General features: G+C 50.4%; 1 long non-coding RNA gene across 5 annotated transcripts in view; it reads left to right on the forward strand.

Annotated features, from left to right (window-relative positions):
* Positions 1-19,472, forward strand: part of LOC308067313 — a 51,133-nt gene continuing 31,661 nt past the window's right edge. For all 5 annotated transcript variants that reach the window (XR_013929520.1, XR_013929521.1, XR_013929522.1 and 2 more), the window contains exon 1: positions 1-19,472. This exon is cut by the window's right edge and continues 16,022 nt beyond it. This is a non-coding gene — a long non-coding RNA (uncharacterized lncRNA).

Raw genomic sequence — 19,472 nt, forward strand, 5'->3', positions numbered from 1 at the left:
CGCAGAGCTCCGTGCCGCCCGGTGGCTGTAGCGGTGCAGGCAGCCAGCTTCAAGCACAGCACACATCCCTGCGTGTCCGCTTACCCGCTGGTCCGGAGGAAACCGCTGGGGCTGTCCTGCCCACCGACGGCACGGAGGAAGCGCAGCCGAGATATTTTTCTTGGCGCTGGGAGCTCCGGCGGCGTTACGGGCTTGCACGTGCCGCCTGACCCCAGCGAGCTGCCTCCTCCGGCAGCGTGGCTCGTTTCCTCCAGCTCAGAAGGGGAGGCCCGGCTGCTCCTGCACGCCGGTGATGGCACGGGGATTGCATGCACGTGGGTTGTTTTCAGCTGAATAACCAGCAGTGTTCTTCCCAAATCGCACTGCTCCTATGCCTGCTGGAGCCACCTGTTTTTAACTCCATGCGTTTTTTGCAACCTGTGCAAATGATAACTCGGACTCGTACTAAGGGTCAAAAGCCACAGAGAAGATGAGAAAATCTCATCTGGGAAGAAGCACATCCTCTCCACCTCTGGTTTATCCAAATTATTTGCCAAAGCTCCTGTAGATACTTACATTGTACTCACTGCTGCAGTGATCTGCATTTTCTTAAGCCAGCCTGCACGCATAAGGCAGGTTAATTCACACTTGCCCAAGTGAGGCCAGTCTGAGGAGCAGATGTAGATGAGCTTCTTTGCAGAGCTTACAAAAGAGGGGCTTCCAAAATGAAAGCTCGCCTCACTCCATGAAATGCCTGAAAGCAGAATTCAGCTTCTGCCTTTCCTGACTATCTAACAACAAAACTGGCTACGCACCTTGAACAAGTGCTTTCAAGGAAGAAAAACAAAATCTGTAAGCAGTAACTGAAAGGATCTGGGTCTGGTGGTGAGGACAGCTGCACCTAGAGACCTCCTGGACCAACAGCTGGACCAGACCCAAAGAAAGGTTGTAATTGCATGTTGTTGCATTAGCTACTGAAACATGCCAGTTGTTACGCACAATCTCTTTTCCAAACGATGGCACCATGGCTACCGCTATTTTTATACGCTCTTATTGCAGCCATGATGGAAAAGTGCCAGTCGAGGCTGGAAGCCCAGGGTATTAATTTCTGCACAAATGTGGGGAAAACCATTATCAGAAAGGAATTACGGAAAAATGAAGAGGGGCAAATGTCAAAATCACGCCATGCCTGTCTGTGTGTGCAGATGCATGCTGCCCTTCTGCAGGGAGGATGCACCGCGCTGTCGGAAGGAGATGCTGTTCTGGGAAGGGAAGCCAAGTGTAGGATCCAGCCGGTGACTGTGCCAGGTCCTGAGGGTGCCACAGGGCTGTGATGGCCCCACACCCATGGGCCCAGGGGCTCTATTTAAGCTCAGCCCGGGACCCTCAGCCTCTCAACCTTCTTGTCTTAACTCTTCTGTCAAATGCATTCCGAAGCTCATTGCACTGTTTTCTACCGCTGACTCATCCAGCCTTTCACTTGTTTGACCCCGTGGCAAGTGTGGGAAAAAGCTGAGAAGGGAGTGGTGGAGCGTGGGCGGACGAGGGAGAGGGACAGAGAGGGTGTGAAGGACACGTCCCATGTGGCCAACACCTCACTGGGGTCTCACTGCTAACGCAAGTGGTTAATTAAGAGGTTTGTTCTACAGCTGTACTCATCCTCAGAAAGGTGGACCTCTTGTTTAATAACAGGCGAACAAAAGTTGGGGGAGGTATGGCCAGAACTTCAGGCACATAAAAATCAGAAAGGAAACCAAAAAGTTTTTTATGAGGTTTAAATGTGGGCCCTGTAACAGTGCTGGGAAATGATGAAACATCCTAGGCATCCATCATTACCCTGATTTCAAGACAATAGGCCTGAGGGCCCGCTTGGTGCAGGGTTAGGTCAGCCTTTCCTGCCAACCTTGCAGCCACAGCGAGCTGTGAGCCTGGGGAGCCCCTGGCCAGGGGCACAAGAGGAAGCACTGGGGTGATGCGAGGAGTCGTGTGGGCAGCAGCTGAGTTGGTAACGCACAGCCAACGGCCCTGAAGTGCAGGTCCTTCTCCCAGGTCCTTCTCTACTCGGTGTCTGTAGCTGACTGGCTCAGGGGGGTGGCTTTGCCCAGAGGACCGAGGCTGATGGACCACCTTGTCGGTCCAGCCTGGTGTGAACCCTGGAGACCCCAGGAAGAGACCTGCTGCTCCTGGCAGTGGTGTAGTTGCACTTGACCTTTCTTGGGTCCCTTGTTTGTTAAGCAAAGGCAATTACCCTTGCCCCTCTCACAGGGCTGGTGAGCTGCTGCTGACTATAATCTCATTTGCTCAGTGCTGCAGCATCTCTGTGTGGACAGGGAGCTCTGGGGATTGCTCACCTTGGCTGGTGTTCCCTTGTCTCCTTGTTAAAAGAAAAGCTTACTCCCTGATTCCACCAGCTCCCTCAGCACAGATGCACGTGATCTTCCACAGTGAGCCGTGGCTTTGCATTGCCACCTTCCCAAAGGGCCATGGAGAGGTGCCCAGCCCAGAGCAAGGCTCGGCTTTCTCAGTAGGCTTTCACATGTTCTGTGTGCTCGTCATACTCTGCTGCTCATGGTAAATGAGTGACTTTGTGCAGGATGCCATGACACTTCTAGCCTGATCTGGTGCTCAAAACGCATACCCTGCAGCCAGCTGGCTTGTTGGATGACTCGATCAATCTCTCTTACTCTCTATCCCTCCCTGTGATTCTTATTCCCTGTGCATGGCGCTTTGAGTGCTCCGGATGGGAAAATGCACAAGGAGCTGAGCAGCTGTCACTGTTCCCCTTCTGCTTTGCTGTAGTAATATCCAGCAGAGCAACTCCCACGGGTCCATTCGGCCCTGACCACAGCACCATGCCCAGCTCAGGGAGCATGAGGGACACGTCCCAGACCAGCACTGTGGAAAATAAAGCAAGAGAAGCTTTAGCCAAAATTTTCTCTTCCATGGAAACCACCCGCAGCGTTTCAGAGAGCTGTGGGTGTGAGCATGTGTGTCTCAGGACACCAGGACGCGTGTTCCTACTTCAGCCATTCAAGAGCAACAGTGTAAATGGGCTCCCCGGGGAGCCCCAGCTGCCTCGCTGCTGGAAGAGACACAGCTGCAAAGCATCATTCGGGAGGAGAAAGCGAGCGTGGCAGAAATGGAGGTTGTCTCAGATGCTTTCAAAAAGCTGGTGGTATTGAACTCAGAGCTACTGTTTTCAGCCTAGTCTCTTACTTGATTTTGGGGCAAAATCACATGGTGAGGTTATTGATGCCAGCTGTATGGCACTGTATGTCATTCTTAAGGATGCGGGACTATGACTTGTGATCCTGTGAGATCAAGCAGAAAGAAAGTCTTGACCTTGAAAGGGGGAAAAGCCTCTAAACTCTTAGACAGGATAACTGCAAAAATAGCCAATAGAGCTAGGGAAAAACTTACCCTACGATATTCCAGTGTGTATAAATAGGCTCTCTTTTCTCCAGTGGTCTTCACTACAAAAGGAAATGTCATGTTGAGTCAACTTGTGACCCAGATGAAATGACACGTATTTGTTTATTATACTTATGCTCCTGTTTACAGTATGTTGCACTTGGTGGACGTATTTTTGTGCATGCTGTTGCACTCCAGTATCAAAATTGTCAAAATGCATTTTTTGTATTTGCTGCCCAAACTCTGGCTGAGGAATTGCTTCACTATTGGGTATCAGTCACATAAATGAACAAGCTCTGTGTGTGTGTGAGCGCTTGCAAACTAAGAACTCATTGCTCTGCAAATTAAACCCAATTATGCATATAGAATAGCAATGAAAGACTTTCTGCTCTTTATCAGCTATGTGATTTTAAGAAGGAAGAGGAGATGGGGTTGTTACCCAGGCCAGCTCCAGGAAAGTGTTTTGGTGGACCCTACGATGAAACATTAACCCTTTGTTTTAAGGTCTATCATATATAAGGCACTGTAAGATACCAGTCCAACAGATGTTTGGGATGTTCCTTTTCACCTTATAAGTATGCTTTGCTGCTCGGGACATGTCTTGCAAATAGTGAGTGCGAAGGCTTTGGTTGACGGTGGATTTTGTGGGCCACAGAGAGGGCTGGCCGTTCCTGCAGCACGCTTGCTAGGCAGCGTTGTCTCAGAGTCCTGTTTGGGTGACGTATGCCTGCAGATGGGGATGCCTTCCAACTGCTTGGGAATCACAGGTAGCTGCTTGTAATGCATTACCTTATTTGAGAAGAAGCTATTTTCTCACTAGCCACCTGGATGCTTCCCATACAAATGGCACATGTGAAGGTCTATTCATGTTGGCCTACACAATGGATTTCCTTTCCATGAGCATTCTTGGAAATAAAGCTCTGCTCCCTGAGTGTTTGTGAATAACGAGGTTTATGGATTCCATCTAAAAAAAGCAATGGTTTTAGTAGCAAGAATATTTATGGATATTGTTGTGCTGCATTTTCCCAGCTCCAGGTTATTTCAGCAGCCCACCAGTGGCTCTAGCCTTTGTTTGAAGGTTAGCACATATGTACAGAAGGGCTGGCTCGGGAGAATGTTGCAGGACGGAGACCAGAGCCCTGGATTGTTTTATTGCTGGAATCGCATTAACTCATATGAGCTCATTCTCTGCTCTTCATTGCATTGTGTTTGGCAGTTCCTGCAGCATGATTGCATCTAGGTTAAGTGGCATTGTTCTGGAGTCCGGCAGGGAACAATCCTGTATTGACTAAGCGTGGGGAAAGGACAAGATGATCTCATACATTTTCACCATTTTTGGTACCTGTGCTTCACTTGTATGTCCATTCTTTTAATTTTTTTGTCTGCCTGAAGGTGACAGTTCTCCATGGACAACAGATGGAATTGCTTCATAGAATCGTTCAGGTTGGAAAAGACCTGTAAGACCATCGAGCCTCACCATTACCGCAGCACTGCCCAGCCCACCCCTAACCCATGTCCCCAGGTGCCGCAGCTGCGCGGTTTTTGAACACCTCTAGTGATGGTGATGCCACCGCATCCCTGGGCAGCCTGGCCCAGTGCCTGACCACCCTTTCTGTGAAGAATTTGTTCCTAATACCCAGCCTAAACCTCCCATGGTGCAACTTGAGGCTGTTTCCCCTTGTCCTGTCCCAAAACATTCATGAAACAGTGCAGTTTGGCTCAGCCAGGCTAGTGCATTAGGCAGAACGACTGGCCCTCCATTAACATCAGCTGGGAGGGATGTTCATTATGTCAGGGACTGACTGAGGACCTGCTTACGTCGGTGAAGGACCTGACTTGCCCAGTCATCGGTATTTGTACTTGACAGCACTAGCTCTCCTGCTTCTCACCACCTCTGCTGAGTGCTGCCCTCCTGAGGGAAGGTGATGGGAAAAGCCACAGTGCACCAGCGTGGAAAAGCTTCTGACTGTCCTGACTGCCCTGCAGAACTTGGAGGGTTGCATCGTGCAGGCTCACTGAGGTCTGTGTGGCTGGCTGCTGAGCAGAGCTGGTGCTGGACGAGCTGCCTTAAGAGTGCTGTTGGAGCACTGTCATTATGGACTTGGACTTCCCTGGAGAAAAAAGGACTGCTCCAGGCCAACAAAGATGTTTGGATAGCTAATGTCAAAGAAAGTCAGTTTCTGACACTATGAAACTCTGGTTCTTGCTTTCTTTGCTGTTGATACCCAAGCACTCTCCTTTAAAAGCCTTCATTGGTTAAGAGTAAAACGTAGCTTTCACTGAACATGTTGACCGTGTGTCATAGATCTGAGTACAGGTAACGGCCAGGAAAAATCTCCCTTGAGCAGTAAAAGTAGGGAAGCTGATTTTTCACTTGGAGGTGAAAGGAACCGAAAGATGTCATTATTTTCTCTCATCCCTGGAGATGCTTCCTAACCTTAACAGTAGAAGTGAGAATGTGAGGATGGAAGAGAGACCTTCACAGATCGCTCTCGACACTCAGCACAGCAGTGTTGGGTTTCCCCCAGAGATCGCAAGGAGCTTCTCCACAATACTTGTTGCAGGTGATGTGTCTTTTCGGTTGCCCTTTTTGTGCTGAACGGGAGCATCTGTGGCTCTTGCAGGGCAGATGTTATGGAGGAGCTGACAGGCAGCAACGGTCCTGGGACTGTGGGATACGTGTTGGTGGGGCAAAGGGTGTGGAGTCACTACGTGAGTGCCCGAGCTGTTTATATGTACCCAAAGACTGCTCAAGCTGCAGGAGGGCAGATCTACCCCCAGGTTGTTTGTCAGTGGTGTAAGAAACTCTGTTACGGTGACCTGGGAGACTGTGATCCAGACCCTCCACCCTGGTGGGACCTGCAGTACTTGGGCTTCTGCAGCTCTGAAGCACATAAACTTACCCCTGAACCTTTTGGTCACAAAAGAGATGAAGTAAGCAGGAGTGTTTCTGTTTGACTTGGAGGCAGCTGTTGAAGGTGAATAGGCTCTTCCAGTCCTTCTGAAATTGTTTTATAGGAAGAACTTTCTTTGCCACCAGGACCTCCTTCCTCCATCTCTCTGTCAACATCTCTTTCTGCGCAACCCCAGTTCAGAAACAACCAGGGTGGTTTCATCCCCGTCACGGAATCATAACCATGTTCCATGCAATACTTCCTACACACCTGTGACACTCAGTGTCTAGGGGACGTGTGGTGTGTGCCAGGCGCTGGGAAGGGTCCCCCTCCTGCTGGCTTCTGGACTGAAGCTTGCTCAGGTCCCCTGCAGCTGTGTTTTGTGAATCTGCACTTCTGTGGCTCGTGTGCAGGTCGGATGAACGTGCCTGGGGGTCAGAAGCAGTAAAGGCCCCTCTGGCAGCTGGCTGGATGACGCAAAGCAGGGTGAACCCAGAAGGATGGTAAGTCATGTTTGCCATTACTGTTTTGGGCTATTCTAAGAGGAGCTGGGTGACAAAAGTCTGTCCCAGGGCAATTTGAGGAAGATTTCGACTTTCTGCTATGGCAGCGGCAAGCTCCAAGGATCTGCAGTCTTGCCTGTTACAGGGACTACAGATGCAACTTCTCATCCGTTCACAGAGGCTTACCTAGCTTGTGTTTAGCTGAAGGCATCAAAATGCCTCTGAAAGGAGGCCAGTGTCATGTCCATGCTCCAGTGAGGGAAACCGAGTGATGAAGTGATGGATTCAAGGCCACCTGAAGACCAGTGGCAACTTGAGCATTAGGTGTACATACGCTTCCCAGCATGGCCCCCCACAGCCTTGTGCAGCACACCCCGGTGCTCCTCCCCTGCTCGGGGCGGGCAGGGAGCTGAGCTTCTCAGGGCCATTCCTGCAGAAAGGGGGAGGCAGCTTTCCTTGCGGTTGAGTACAAAAAATACCCTGGCAATAAGCAGTGGGTGCTGTTGCACAGGCATGCCAGAGGGAAGCCTGTTCGTGCCAAATACATTGGAGAAGTTGTTTTAGAATGGTTCGTTGGTGTGAAGATATGGCCTCAAAATAGTGTCAGGAGCAGAGGAACTGTAGCGATGTGCTGGGGACATGCCACCTGTCTGCGTTGTGGGTGCCTTTGCTCCTCCATGTATTTGCCCAAATCTCTTTTTAAAAATCTCATGGGAGAGGACACCATTTCGCAGCTGTGGGTGCTCTTCATGACCACGCTAAGGCGAGGTGGGGTTCCCCATGGGGGTCCCTCATCTCTGGTGGGCATTGGAAGGCAGATGGGAGATGGGACCTCTGGACTATATGCCCAAAGAAGCAGATGAATCCTGGAGACTTGGGGAAATTTCTGACCTCTTTCCTGGTTGCTCAGCTGGGATCAAGGCGTGCTGTGGACGTGCATGGGAGGAAGGGCTGTGCAGCTACCCAGGTAGCCCAGCCTTGTGCCTGCTGGTGCCCTTCCTGTGATGGGGCAACGTGGCTGGAGAAAGGAGCGGGATTTAGAGGGTGCAGCCCCCCTAGTCTCCCTTCTACCAGCTCCCCCTGAACACTCCCCTCATGCATGAACACAGTCCTCGCTGGCAGTGTGACACTGCAGCTGCCATGAAAGATCCAGGCAAATCCGATAATAGGGGGGCGGTGGAATAGGTGGGAAAAGTAACCCGGGAATTAAAATACCCTCTGTAACGTGCAGGTTATTTTCAAAGGGTGGCACTGCTGTTTTCCCAGGCAACAGGCTGTGAGGTGGCAGGTGACCAGGGTGAGGTGGAGAGCCACCAGCTCCAGCTGAGGTGGGGATGCCCTTGACAATAAACAGAAAGCTGTAAGAGGAGGGAGGGACTGCAGAGAGCGAGCTGGGGAGATCTCCATGGAGGCACTTAACCTGCTGCAATGGGTGCCCTCGGGGACTGGCACCGACCAGGTTCTTAGGAAGAAAAGCGCCTGGCACTGGCACAGCAGGATGCCGCAGCCAGGTGAAGCTTTCCGAGCCTGTTATTCAGCACACAAGAAAAATGGCATTGAAATGACATTAAGATTGGGACCCAAGCCGCAGAAAGCCAAGAAATTCAAAAAGGCAGGCTGCTGTTTGGTCTCAGCAAGGGGCCCAAAGCCCTGGGAGCAGGGGGAGTGGGCAGAGGGGAGGGAGGGCAGGGAGAGGATGCTGCTTTGCCTGGGCTGACAGTGCGGGGGCTTTTCTTGTCTCTGTGGGCGGCAGAAAGTATCCTCTGCATTTATACTTGCTGTTATTATTTTGGAGCAATACCTGAGGGTGTGAGGGATGTGAGAACAGAGAAAGAGGCTTTGCTGGAGGGTAAAGGACTAGATGGTAATTTTGTGATTCACCCTGAGGAGGAGTCGGCACCTGTTCCTCTGCCTTGGGGACAGGGGCAAGATCGCTGCCTGCTCTCTGCCTGTCCTGGGCCCCGCGGGAAGGCCTGGACTAATATCTGTGGTGAGTTCCGATGGCTTTGCTTTATTTATGGCACTGAAGCCGATGTTCCTTTCCAGTGCAGCTGTGGGTGCCCCATCCCTGGCAGTGCTCCAGGCCAGGCTGGACGGGGCTCGGAGCAACCCGGGCTGGTGGAAGGTGTCCCTGCCCGTGGTGAGGGGTGGGAACTAGATGGTCCCTTCCTACCCAAACCATTCCATGATGACCTCATCCTTCCCTCCCTCCCTTTCTGGCCCTGGGGAAAGTGAGGATGTGTGCCCTGGTGTGCATTTCACCCGGCCACAGTCTGGGTTCATCCTCTATCACTATTGTGTCCGACCATCCTGTAGTCGTTGCAGTCCGTTTTTGGACTAGGTGATTGCCAGATGTCCCTTCCAACCCTGACCGTTCTGTGATTCCGTGACTGCTCTGCGAAGGGGAGAGGGGCTGTGGTTGCTCCAGGACTCAGGCTGCTTTCTTGAGAAAGGTCTCAGGGTGTCTGAGGGCGTCTGCACAGTTGAGAAGACCAGACTCGACCCCGAGCTTACCCACAGCCAGCAGGCTGCAGGTGCACCCATTGTCCTTGGTTCAGATATTCACCCCCTCTTTCCCCGAGGGAAGTGGAGGGACGCTAGCGGCTACTCCTCTTCCAAGCCGCCGTGTTCTCCCAGATGAAGTGTGAGTTTCGTGGCATTAGGAGGAGACGAGGCACGGAGCAGCTGTGCTCGGGGAGCAGCAGTGCTGGTCTGGCAGGCACACGTCTGAGCTGTGCTGCACCAGTGTTTGGGACCATCCTGCTTGAAGGAGGAAGGGATCGAGTGATGCAAGGCTGCAGTTTCCTTTTGAACTGGTGCAGGAGGGTGAAGGGAAATGGCAGCGTGGAGCCAGCCCTTTTACCTTCTTTTCTGAAGCTGGAGTGTCAGCAATGCATAGAATGAAGTGATGATATGGGTTGTGCTCATGTGCCAAGTGCTGTGTCACACTAAGATGGAAACCACCGAATCCACCTAGCGTAAACAAAGGAAATGGGGAAGTGATTTACTGTAAAATAATAAAAATGCGATCCATCTTGAAAGGGAAATGCACAGACCATGCATGGGGGTTTGGGAAGGGTCAACAAAACCAGAGGGGGAGTAGGCTGGAGAGGAAGGTTTCCTCTGCAGCCTTGAGCTGGACTCCCCCAGCGCTGTTGTGCTCGGGGGTCTCTCTTCCCAGGAATGGCACAGCAAGCCCGGGAGGACAGCCCTGAGGAATGGTGGCTTTGCCTTGTGGTGGTTTTGCCCTTACGGTGTCATTGGGCTCTGCCTCTGTAAGTGAAGTGGAGCAGGACATGCTTCTTCCCCCTCAAAATATGTTTTTAACCCTTTCAGTAACCTCTCCGTATCAGTAAAAGGGGGCCCCAGGGACACTCGTGGCCCTTCTCAGGGGATGCTGCTGGTGGAGAAACCACCACCGTGTCGTCAGCCCTTGCTTGTCTTCCTCCTGGGCACGCGGCACAGGGGAGCCGTTCGGGAGCATGCTCTTGTGGTGTGGGGATGCGAGAGCCAAGGGAGCGGCTGTCTGTCTGGTGAAACTGGCCCAGCAGAACAGGAGTCATTTCCCTTTTCCCATATTCCCTGCAGGAAGTGGCGGGGTGTCAGCAGGTTGCATGAGGTTAAACAGTCACATCTGAAGTGTTCCTCTGCTGTGGTGTGTCTAAACCTCTGCAGGCCCGTGCCTGGCCCTGCACACTGGCTGTTGCCAATAGGGGTGTGAAGAAAAGCAAAATACACAGAGGAAAAAGAAGTAAAAGTGATAAGGGAGCTGCAGGGACAGACACTGCCTGGCTCTCCTCTTTCATCCACCAACTTAAATTTACCCAGATTTATTCCAGCAGAAGTCAAAAGGGAAGTGAAGCCACAAGAGAGACAATTACAATGATTAATTATAATCTTTATGTATGTAATGTACTAATGTATTTTGCTCTTAGCTTGGCTAACTGATGTGTGAGTATAGACTGGACACTTTGCAGGATTGCAGGATGGGTGGTGGGGGTTAACAGTTCCTCCTAACATCTGACGTGCAATGCATGGGACAGTTTCAGCAGGAGGAAGGTGTTGGTGTCATCTAGAACTGCTCTGATGGAAATATTAAAAACTAGTGTCTGAAGGAGTGTGGCTGTGTTGAGACTAAACCACCTTGCCTCAAGATATTTTCTGTCTCTAACTTATAGAATTCTTGGTAGCAGGAGGTAACTGGAAGAGTAGACATTTGTTTAAAAGTGCGTGAGACAGATAAAGATCGGGGAGGGACTGGGAGTAAAATACTCAGACCAGCCATTTATGTCCCTTTTGTGCTTTTAACAGGAGACTTTGGCTCTTCATCATCCTTCTCTTCCCATTTCTCCCCCTCCCACCATCCAAATTCCACCCCTTAGAGCATCCCTCGGCCGCCCTCCTGCCACACAGAAACTTGCAGGTCAGGATAAAACACAAACACATACAACCCCCCACCCCCCCACCCCCCACCAAAACCCAGGTCCTTTGTTGCTTTGGTGATGCCTGTGGCTAGAGGACAATCAGATCTCACCCTTCAAGGCATCTTCTGGCCTGAAGAAAATTGCTTCCCCAAACCAGCCATCACACAGCAACTAAGTCCATGAAGTACTTCCCAAGGGAGCTCTCCTCTGAGTCCCAGGTCTGTCTGGCGTGGGACACCCGTGCTAGTGGAGATGCTCTGAACAGAAGTAGCAGTGGGAGCTGCCCTCAGGACTAGGATAGCTTTTGGAGGGCATTAGTCTTGACAGCCATGTTATGTAGCCCAGATGTCCCCTGATTTTCAAATGTTATCTTCGAAATCTCCAACATATCTTCATTCTCACCACCATGACAGTCCTCTAGTCTCTTCCCCTTTGGGCTGTTTATGAAGAAAAGCTCCATGGGGGGACAACAAGGATGACAGAAAGGGATGAAAGAATGGCCGAATTTGAATGGATAGAGTATTACATGAGCAGATCAGATCCAAAGCAAGAGCACTAGGCCACTGGTGCAGTGGAAAGGCAGGACTTGGGAGATGTAGTCAGCAGCTACCTGAATTACTGACTTGCATTTCCCCACAAAAAGTCACTTTTCAGGGCTCTGGCATTGCACATAACTTTTAAAAGCAACAGAGTTATGTAAACTAAATGATTAATAGGCCAAAGAATTTTTACATTATTTTCAACACGATGTTTCTTTTATGAAGCAATGCCAGCTACTAACGCAGGCACAACTTCTTCTGAAAACGCTGGATAAATGCCTGCTCTTACTGGTTTTCCACACAGCTGGAAAAAATTCCTTGAGTGGAAAAGTCCCTGGGCAGACAGTATGTATCAAAAAAGATCCTCTGTGGACGCCATATGAGCGTGTATGTCTTCAGAGCCTTTCCCAGAAGCAGGCTGGACGTGGGGAAGGTGCGTTTATGGGGGACCTGGCTCAGCAGCGCTTGCCCAGAGGTCCTCAGCAAATGGTGTGGCAGGGCTGGGCTGGGCTGGCCTTTGCTGAAAACAAGAGCCGCTTACAAGTGGCCAGGCATTGTGCTCACAGAGGACCTTCCACTGAAGGCATGCCTTCCTTTGAAGGACATCTCCTTTAGTGCTTTGGAGGCAACCTGCCCCCCTGTCTAAAAGGTCTCGCTGCAGCTGTGTGGTCCCCTGGGATCATCCACGCCAGGACTTGGCTCTCCAGCAGGCTTGGCCCTGTGCACCGTCCTGCAGCTGCACGGGGAAGGTAGCATCATGTGCTTCCTTGTGCATCATGGGGAGGTAAGCAGGTCTTGGGGTCACCATGCCTGCACCGAGCTGTGGGGCAGCTGGGGCCGTGGGATGGATGCATGCTGTAGGACTGGGAGGCAGTGGGATCTGCCATCACTCTGCCTGGGGCAACAAGGGAGAAGTGGTGAGTCATGAGTCTGGATCTGGCTGGTGTCCTGCCCTGGGAGATGCTGGTTGTGGGCTGCCCATGCTCAAACTGTAGGAAACTGCTTCCACCAGGTAGAATGATTCAAGTAGGCCCCCCTTTTTTGTGGTTTGTTTTTTTTTTAAATTTATTTTTTATTCTCTTCTTTATTTTCAGAGTCCCCATGGTACCAGAAATAGTTTTACTGAAGCATTTTGGTAGCTCCCTGACCCAAAGAGGCTTGAAGCAAAGTCTGCTTTACTTGTTCAAAAGAAAACCATTGCTTCTGAGGCACGGGGGAATAGATGGGAGAGGCTATCTTTAGTAGTCTTAATGTGTTGTAGTCTTGTAGTGGTTTTGTTCATTTAGATGTAATTTGGCATTAAATATGATTTCTCCACATAGTGTGGAAAAAAATGGATGCTAGGTTTCTTTTTCAGTGCAGAGAACCTTAGATTAATTGACCAAAAATTATGGCTTGCACATAATCTTTCATTTCCAGACCATCATGTTTTCTAAAAATACACACAGGGCCCTGTGACAAATTGTAATGGCTCCAGACTAGCTCTTGTAATGAAGCTGAGGCAGTCTGTTGAGCAAATCAACTGTTTCATCAGCCTGTATTTATATCGTAAGAAACTACATTGTAGTGTGATAAATTCACCATCTGGTCACTTACCACTCTACACATCTGTATTGTATTATTGGTTTAGACCGTGATGGTGGGATTCATGCCTTCTTTTATTTAGTGGATAGGTGTTTAGTTTAAGCCAGTTGTCTATGCTTCCTGGTAGACCACGAAGGCATCTTCAAATAGCAGTTTAACCTCTCCTCCCCCTGCTGACACCATTTGTCTTGGGATGGGATGAATTATCCTTTGGAAATGCCTGCCTCTCCCCCTTGATTGACTTTAGAGAGTGAAAGATGACTAGCCTAGACCAGCCAACAAAGTGGCATATGGGCTTGGGCTGTATTGATATCTCCTGGTTCTGTGAGCAATTAATATGAATATATGAATACAAAATATGTCTGCCGAGTTCTGCAGAGAAGGATGCTTTAAGCGCACCCAGCCAGGCTTAGACTGTCAGAACTGAAAGCCTACAGCTAGCAACTTAAAGGCTTTATTTAGGTATTAAAATAAGACCCTGGCTCTAGAACTCAGTGGAAAGGTTCTCACTGACTCCCGGCTGGGGTTGCCCCCGTTTCCAGGGGTGCCTGTGCTCTTGCAGTTCAGCTGCTAGTGGACAGGGTTGCCCGAGTAAGTATTATGGACCAAGAAGTCTGGATGTGGCCCCATTGTAGAGTCATTTCCTGGCAGTTTTCCTTTCGTTGTGTCTCTCACAACTCTGAATATCTCCTCAATTTTCTATATTTACTTTCCTTCCCTCCTTTTGTGGAGTGCATTGTACAAGGCCCTGGCTATGACAATGTCCTTTTGTTTCAGGAAATACTCTGAACATCGTACCGCAGCCGCTGCTGTTTGGTGTGGTGAGGTCATTTCAAGAGAAAGGTTTTGCAACATGTGCAAGGTTTGTTTTGCCTGGGGATGAGCGACCAGATCTGGGAACTTCAGCCAGCAAGGGCACGTGAAATGCTGGTGAAACCTGGGCAGTACTGAAGTGTCCTCACCAGGAGGGGCGAGCAGAGTCCTTCAAGGAGCAGATGGAGGCCATGCATTCCCCAGGAGCATGCGGTAAGAAAACGAGGTTGCCTGGAAAGCACAGACCACAGGCAGCTGGTGCTCTATAGATGATCATGGTCATGTCCACTAGGAAACAATTGTCTCAGTAACGTGCCGCCACCAAGACAAGTTTTCTTAAGATGCATCTGAGTTTGATTCTTGCCTTCGGTCATCTGTGGCTATTAAAACAACAAAATGACTTGGCAATACCCTTGCTCTTTAAAACTGGTAAAGGCAAGGGTGTGAACATTGAGTCCATGAGCATGGCTGCCAGGGATCATGTCTTCTGTGTTGGGGAAGATTATCTTAAGGCTAAGACAGGCAGAGCCCACTGCTTTCAAGTTACAGCTTAAATAAATACATTATGATGAAGTTAAACAATTCTGATGCAGCTAAAATCAAAACCAAGCCAACCTAATCTGGAGGAACCCGGAGGCTAAGGTACAGCCTTATTTGTCTCTGGCTGGGTTTTCCATCCGGACCGGAGAACTGAGCTGAAATGTCATTTCTCTGTGAGAAACTGTGCCTTCCTCCGCACCTCCAACAACAGCCAAGCTAACAATGCTTCGTGTTCGTTGCCAAATCCTATTGTAGCATGGTTTATTCATGTCTCTGAATGCACTGGCCTTCGTACTTCCACAGCGCAAGCTCCCTTTGCTAACAGAGGCACAGCACTGCTGCAGGCTGCCCACCAGCAGCTCAGCACCCTGACATCTCTCTTACGAGCAAAGCTTGATGTGATGATACAATAAAAATGCAGCTGTCTGATGCAGGCAGCCTGGGATCTCTCGACTGCAGCTTTTCCTGCACTGGTACACAGCGTTCCAGAAAAGCTGAGTGCAGGTGCTGCCTTGGTGCATCACCACTGAGAACCCCTTGGTGTGGATGCAGGTGACTGGTCAACGTCGCACACTGGAAAAGGAACAGCTCGCTTTTCCCGTATCTCACTTCTTGGTGAATCCAGTTAAAACTTGAAATGTTTCCGTCAACAGCCATCTCAAAAAGTTTATGACTCTCCACATAGGCCAAGTAAGTTTATAGCTTGCTTTGGTAAAAAAGGTCATGAGCGCAGACAAAAATTCTGCACTTGTCAGACGGTTCACAAACAACAAAATTGATTTTTATTCATCTGTGGGGTGAAGTGAGATTCCCGCACAGCCTGATCAGTACCTTGGCCAACCCTTGGAATGTTCCTTTAAACTCTGAAATTCCCAGAGCCACTGTCTGAAACCAGCACTTCAGTGTGTGACCTTTGTGAGTTACCGTCGTCGTATTAGGCACTGGGCCACTCTGATGCAAGTTCTGCGAAATCTCAGACCGTTTCTAAACTTCCATCTTGTTAGATTTCCTGGTTCCAGCGGTGCATAAAAGAAACAAACGCCAGAAAGCCCCGCTCTGGATTTTCCCTTGCTGTCTTGTGAGTCTTAAATCCGTCAGTTTTTTGTTAGTGGTGCCAGTGCTATCATACAGGTGCTGTCACGTGTCCAAGAAGAGCTGCCCGCCTTCCTGTTGCTGAAGCCCAGGAGGGAGTAGCTGAAGACAAATGTCACTGTACTTCTTTGGCAGGGGTTCCATCGCAGTGACATATTTCTTTTTTTTCTCATCATCTGTACATGGCAGGAGTTGATCATGTTACATTTTGGCCCAATTCAGTTTCCTGAAGTGCCTCTTCAATGCTTTTATATTGAAGGACAGCTCTTATCCTTCCCCCCACCCTGTGCCTTTGCAGGTATAGTGCATCTTTCTGCCTGCACAAAACATCTCTGGTGCTGACGAGTTCACTTGAAGGAAGACTCCTCTTGGCAAGGGATCCTTTGGGGAGGTAATCTCTGTGTAGGCTTCCTCTCCACATCTTTGTGTCCCGATGACTCCAAGTAGCCAGATCAGCCCTTGTGAGCATGAGTGGCCAGCACAAATAGTGACCAGTCTGGTACCTAAATGGCCCAAAATGTGGAAGAGCACAAATCCTGCAGTTCTGCTGTGTGCTTGTTCATTTGTGGGCTCACGTAATTCAGCCACTAATTTCTTTTAGGCATTACTGCCACAGCTTTAGCCTCATCTGCTTCTTCCTTTGCACGTCCGGGTCCTTCTCCACAACTTCAGGTCTCAGCTTTCCTGCGGTGCATCTTCTTCTGTGGTGCCCCTAGCAGAAGGGGCCCATAGAAGGTTCTCCACGGCATATGTGAAGCTAGGTGGGATGAATGAAGACCTTGCTTGCTACATGCTTAATCTGCTTGGCACTAATGACTCCCAAGCCTAAGTATGGATGAAGCAGCTGGAACAGCCCAGCCTGAAGCTCAGGGAGGGCTGATGCAGTTGCATGTGGCTGGCAAAGGAATATGGCAGCAGGAAGAGCCGCAACAGCGACAAATTTGTGCGTGCAGGACAGGTGGAGATGGAAGTGCTGGGAGAGGCCATGCTGGGGCTGAGGCCAGTGTGCCTTTGTTGCCACCTCATCTTCCCTATGAGGTCAGACCTTGCCACAGCTTTCAACACCACTGGTGTTTAATGACTTGAGTTCTCTGCAAATGACGAGGTTGGGAATCTGAAGGCAAAGAAGTCCTTTCTTCATCTGTTGTACCTCTTGTTGACCTCTTTCTTCACCTTTCTTCTGACCCTCACCATCCTCTGCAGGAACATCTTAGCATGGACTACGGGACTCCTTGTACTGCTTGGGCTATGTGTGGTGTGAGACATGCCACAGCCACCACCGGCTGCCTCTGGGCACCGACTCATTGCAACTCAGAGCCAGGTGGGAGCAAATCTTCCCTGCGAAGCCACACAGGGTGGGCAGGTGGCAGAGGGAAGTGCTCCAACAGTGCAGAAGGGGGATATTATTTGCACGTGGCGGAGCCTCTGGAGGCCAAGCCTACGTTGAGCACCAAGGACGCCTTGTCCTCTCCTGTCTGCCAGCTTCCTGTGGGACACAGCACCTCCTCCTCAGTTCGTGGACTCACTTAAACTTTCCCTACGTCATGTCTGAGGCCAGCAGCTCTCTTGTTCCCTTCGTTCCTTCTCTGCTCTGCGGCATAACACCATTGCTGAAGACCTTTTCACTTCGGCTATTTCTGGAGTAAATAACAAAGCATTAAAGATTTGCAGAAATTTCTATGTTTTCTAACTCCACTCTGCCAAAATAATTGCCTATGTAAACCTTTTCAGTAGATAAGTTTTTTTTAAAAAATTGCCTTTGACCAGTGTCCAAAACAGCAACCCGCAAAAAGAACAGTTTGGCATTAGAAGTGAGGGAGGACAGAGGGCTGGGGTCGGTGCTGAACGCATGCTTTTGGGTTGTTACCCAAGCACACTTACGTTGTCTCACAGATAACCAGGCAACCCCAGATGTCTTTGCTGCTTCACTTTTCACAGACAAAATCGGATGAAAAAGGTTCAAAATCCTGGATCCCTCTTTTCAGCTGTGGAAAGCTTCCTTCCCAGGCTCAAGCTGCGGGGTGCCCAGATCCCCCCCTGTCCGAGGGGGCAGCTCAGTGCCAGCTGGCCACTGCCTGGGGGGTGTGCAGCTCCTCTTGCCTTGCTTTGGATGTGTCTTGCAGGGTCTGAGCCATACACTGGAGCAGGTCTCTTTGGTGTGCAGGTATTGCAACAGGACAGCCTTTCTCCCTGTGAACATAAGCTGCAGTAGGAACCGGGCTGGAATTTCTCCCGGCACTTTCCCAGCTTGCTGCTGAGCCCTAATAGCCCCCAACAGACATCGGTGCCTTGGAGATACCGTCATGGGCAACTACTTGTGTGTTTCTTTGTAAGTATTTTCTCTCAAATTGTCTGATATTTGCCGCTTAAGTTCTCTGTGGTGCTCAGTTGCTTTCATCACATGGTGTTGTTTCTGTTCCCTAGCTGGAGCAGCAAGCCAGCCTTTTGAGCAGGACTTCCCAGGTTTTCAAACCTAGAAATGGGTTTCCATGAAGGTTTACACCTGCAGTTTCAATGCTGGGAAGGCTCTTGCTAGCAGGACACAATCAGAGGGCTCTTTCCAAACTCTGCAGGGGCTCCATGCCAAAACCAACCCCAAATCCCTTTTTTTTTGGACCCTTTTTCAGTGAGATTTGCTATGACCTACAGGCTTTGCAGCATGATTCCCCTAGAGCAGCCAGGGAGTCTCTCCCCACCCCAGCTTCCCCGACTGTTGGTCCTTCCCTCCCGGCCCTGCCATTCCCTTCTCCTCCCAAAAATGCCTGTGACAGGAGGCTCCCCCTTTTCCCTCCACCCTGCCACCCAGCCGTCCTGCCCGGAAAGGTCAGCGCTCTGAAGGCAGGTGTCCTCCGCGCAGGGAGGGAGCGTGGCGCTGCAGGGCCTTGGCGGACAGGAAGCCTTTTACTCTAATTAGTCTTTGCAGAAGTTTGGCATTTCTCCTTGGAGCGGTTTCCCCACTGATGAGTAGCACGTATCCAGCTCTTCCTTCTCACCTCGCACGTCCGAGCCCCCCGCCGTCTCCCGCTGGGCTGCAGGGCTTCGGTCGTGGATCACGTTGCTTGGAGGAAGCAGGCAGGGGATGTGTGAGGAGGTAAACACGGTTTGCTGACGGTGGGAGGGATTTCTTTCAACTCGGCCACATTCGCGACCTGAACCTGGATCATTTTTGCTACCCGCTCCCCCTTGCCTCCTCCCGCCTGGCCCGGACTCGCCAGGCTTTTGTCTGGTTAATCAGTACAACTCCTTCCAGGGCTTCCTGGGGGCTCTTTGGCCGCTGGGTTATGAAGACCCATGAGTTCATTGTTTAAATTAAGTTCTTCTATATGGAAACACCACTGGTTTCCCATATGGTCTTGGCAAAGCCACCATCCGCTCCCCACCTAAATTAAATTTCACTAATTGAATTAGTTACCATTTTATCAGCTGCCGCTTTGCAGTAGTTTGCAAAGCCCCAGGGGCCCAGGCCACGCGCAGTCAAGAGCTTCCCCACCTCACTCTCTCATTTATCATCGTGACAATGCGCAGCGCTGGGAGAAGCAGGGGGGTGGAGAGTACCCTGCCCTTCCCAAGCATCCCAGCCATCTCTGAGCATCCTAATGATTGACCTCTGTGAGTCAAGCAGCCCTGTGCTGACCCCGGGCTGCTGAAAGGAAGCATTCTCCCCTTTGTACAAATCCCCCTGCGACGGCGGCG

The sequence above is a fragment of the Falco punctatus genome (assembly GCF_963210335.1).
Source record: "Falco punctatus genome assembly, chromosome: 7".
NCBI lineage: Eukaryota > Metazoa > Chordata > Aves > Falconiformes > Falconidae > Falco > Falco punctatus.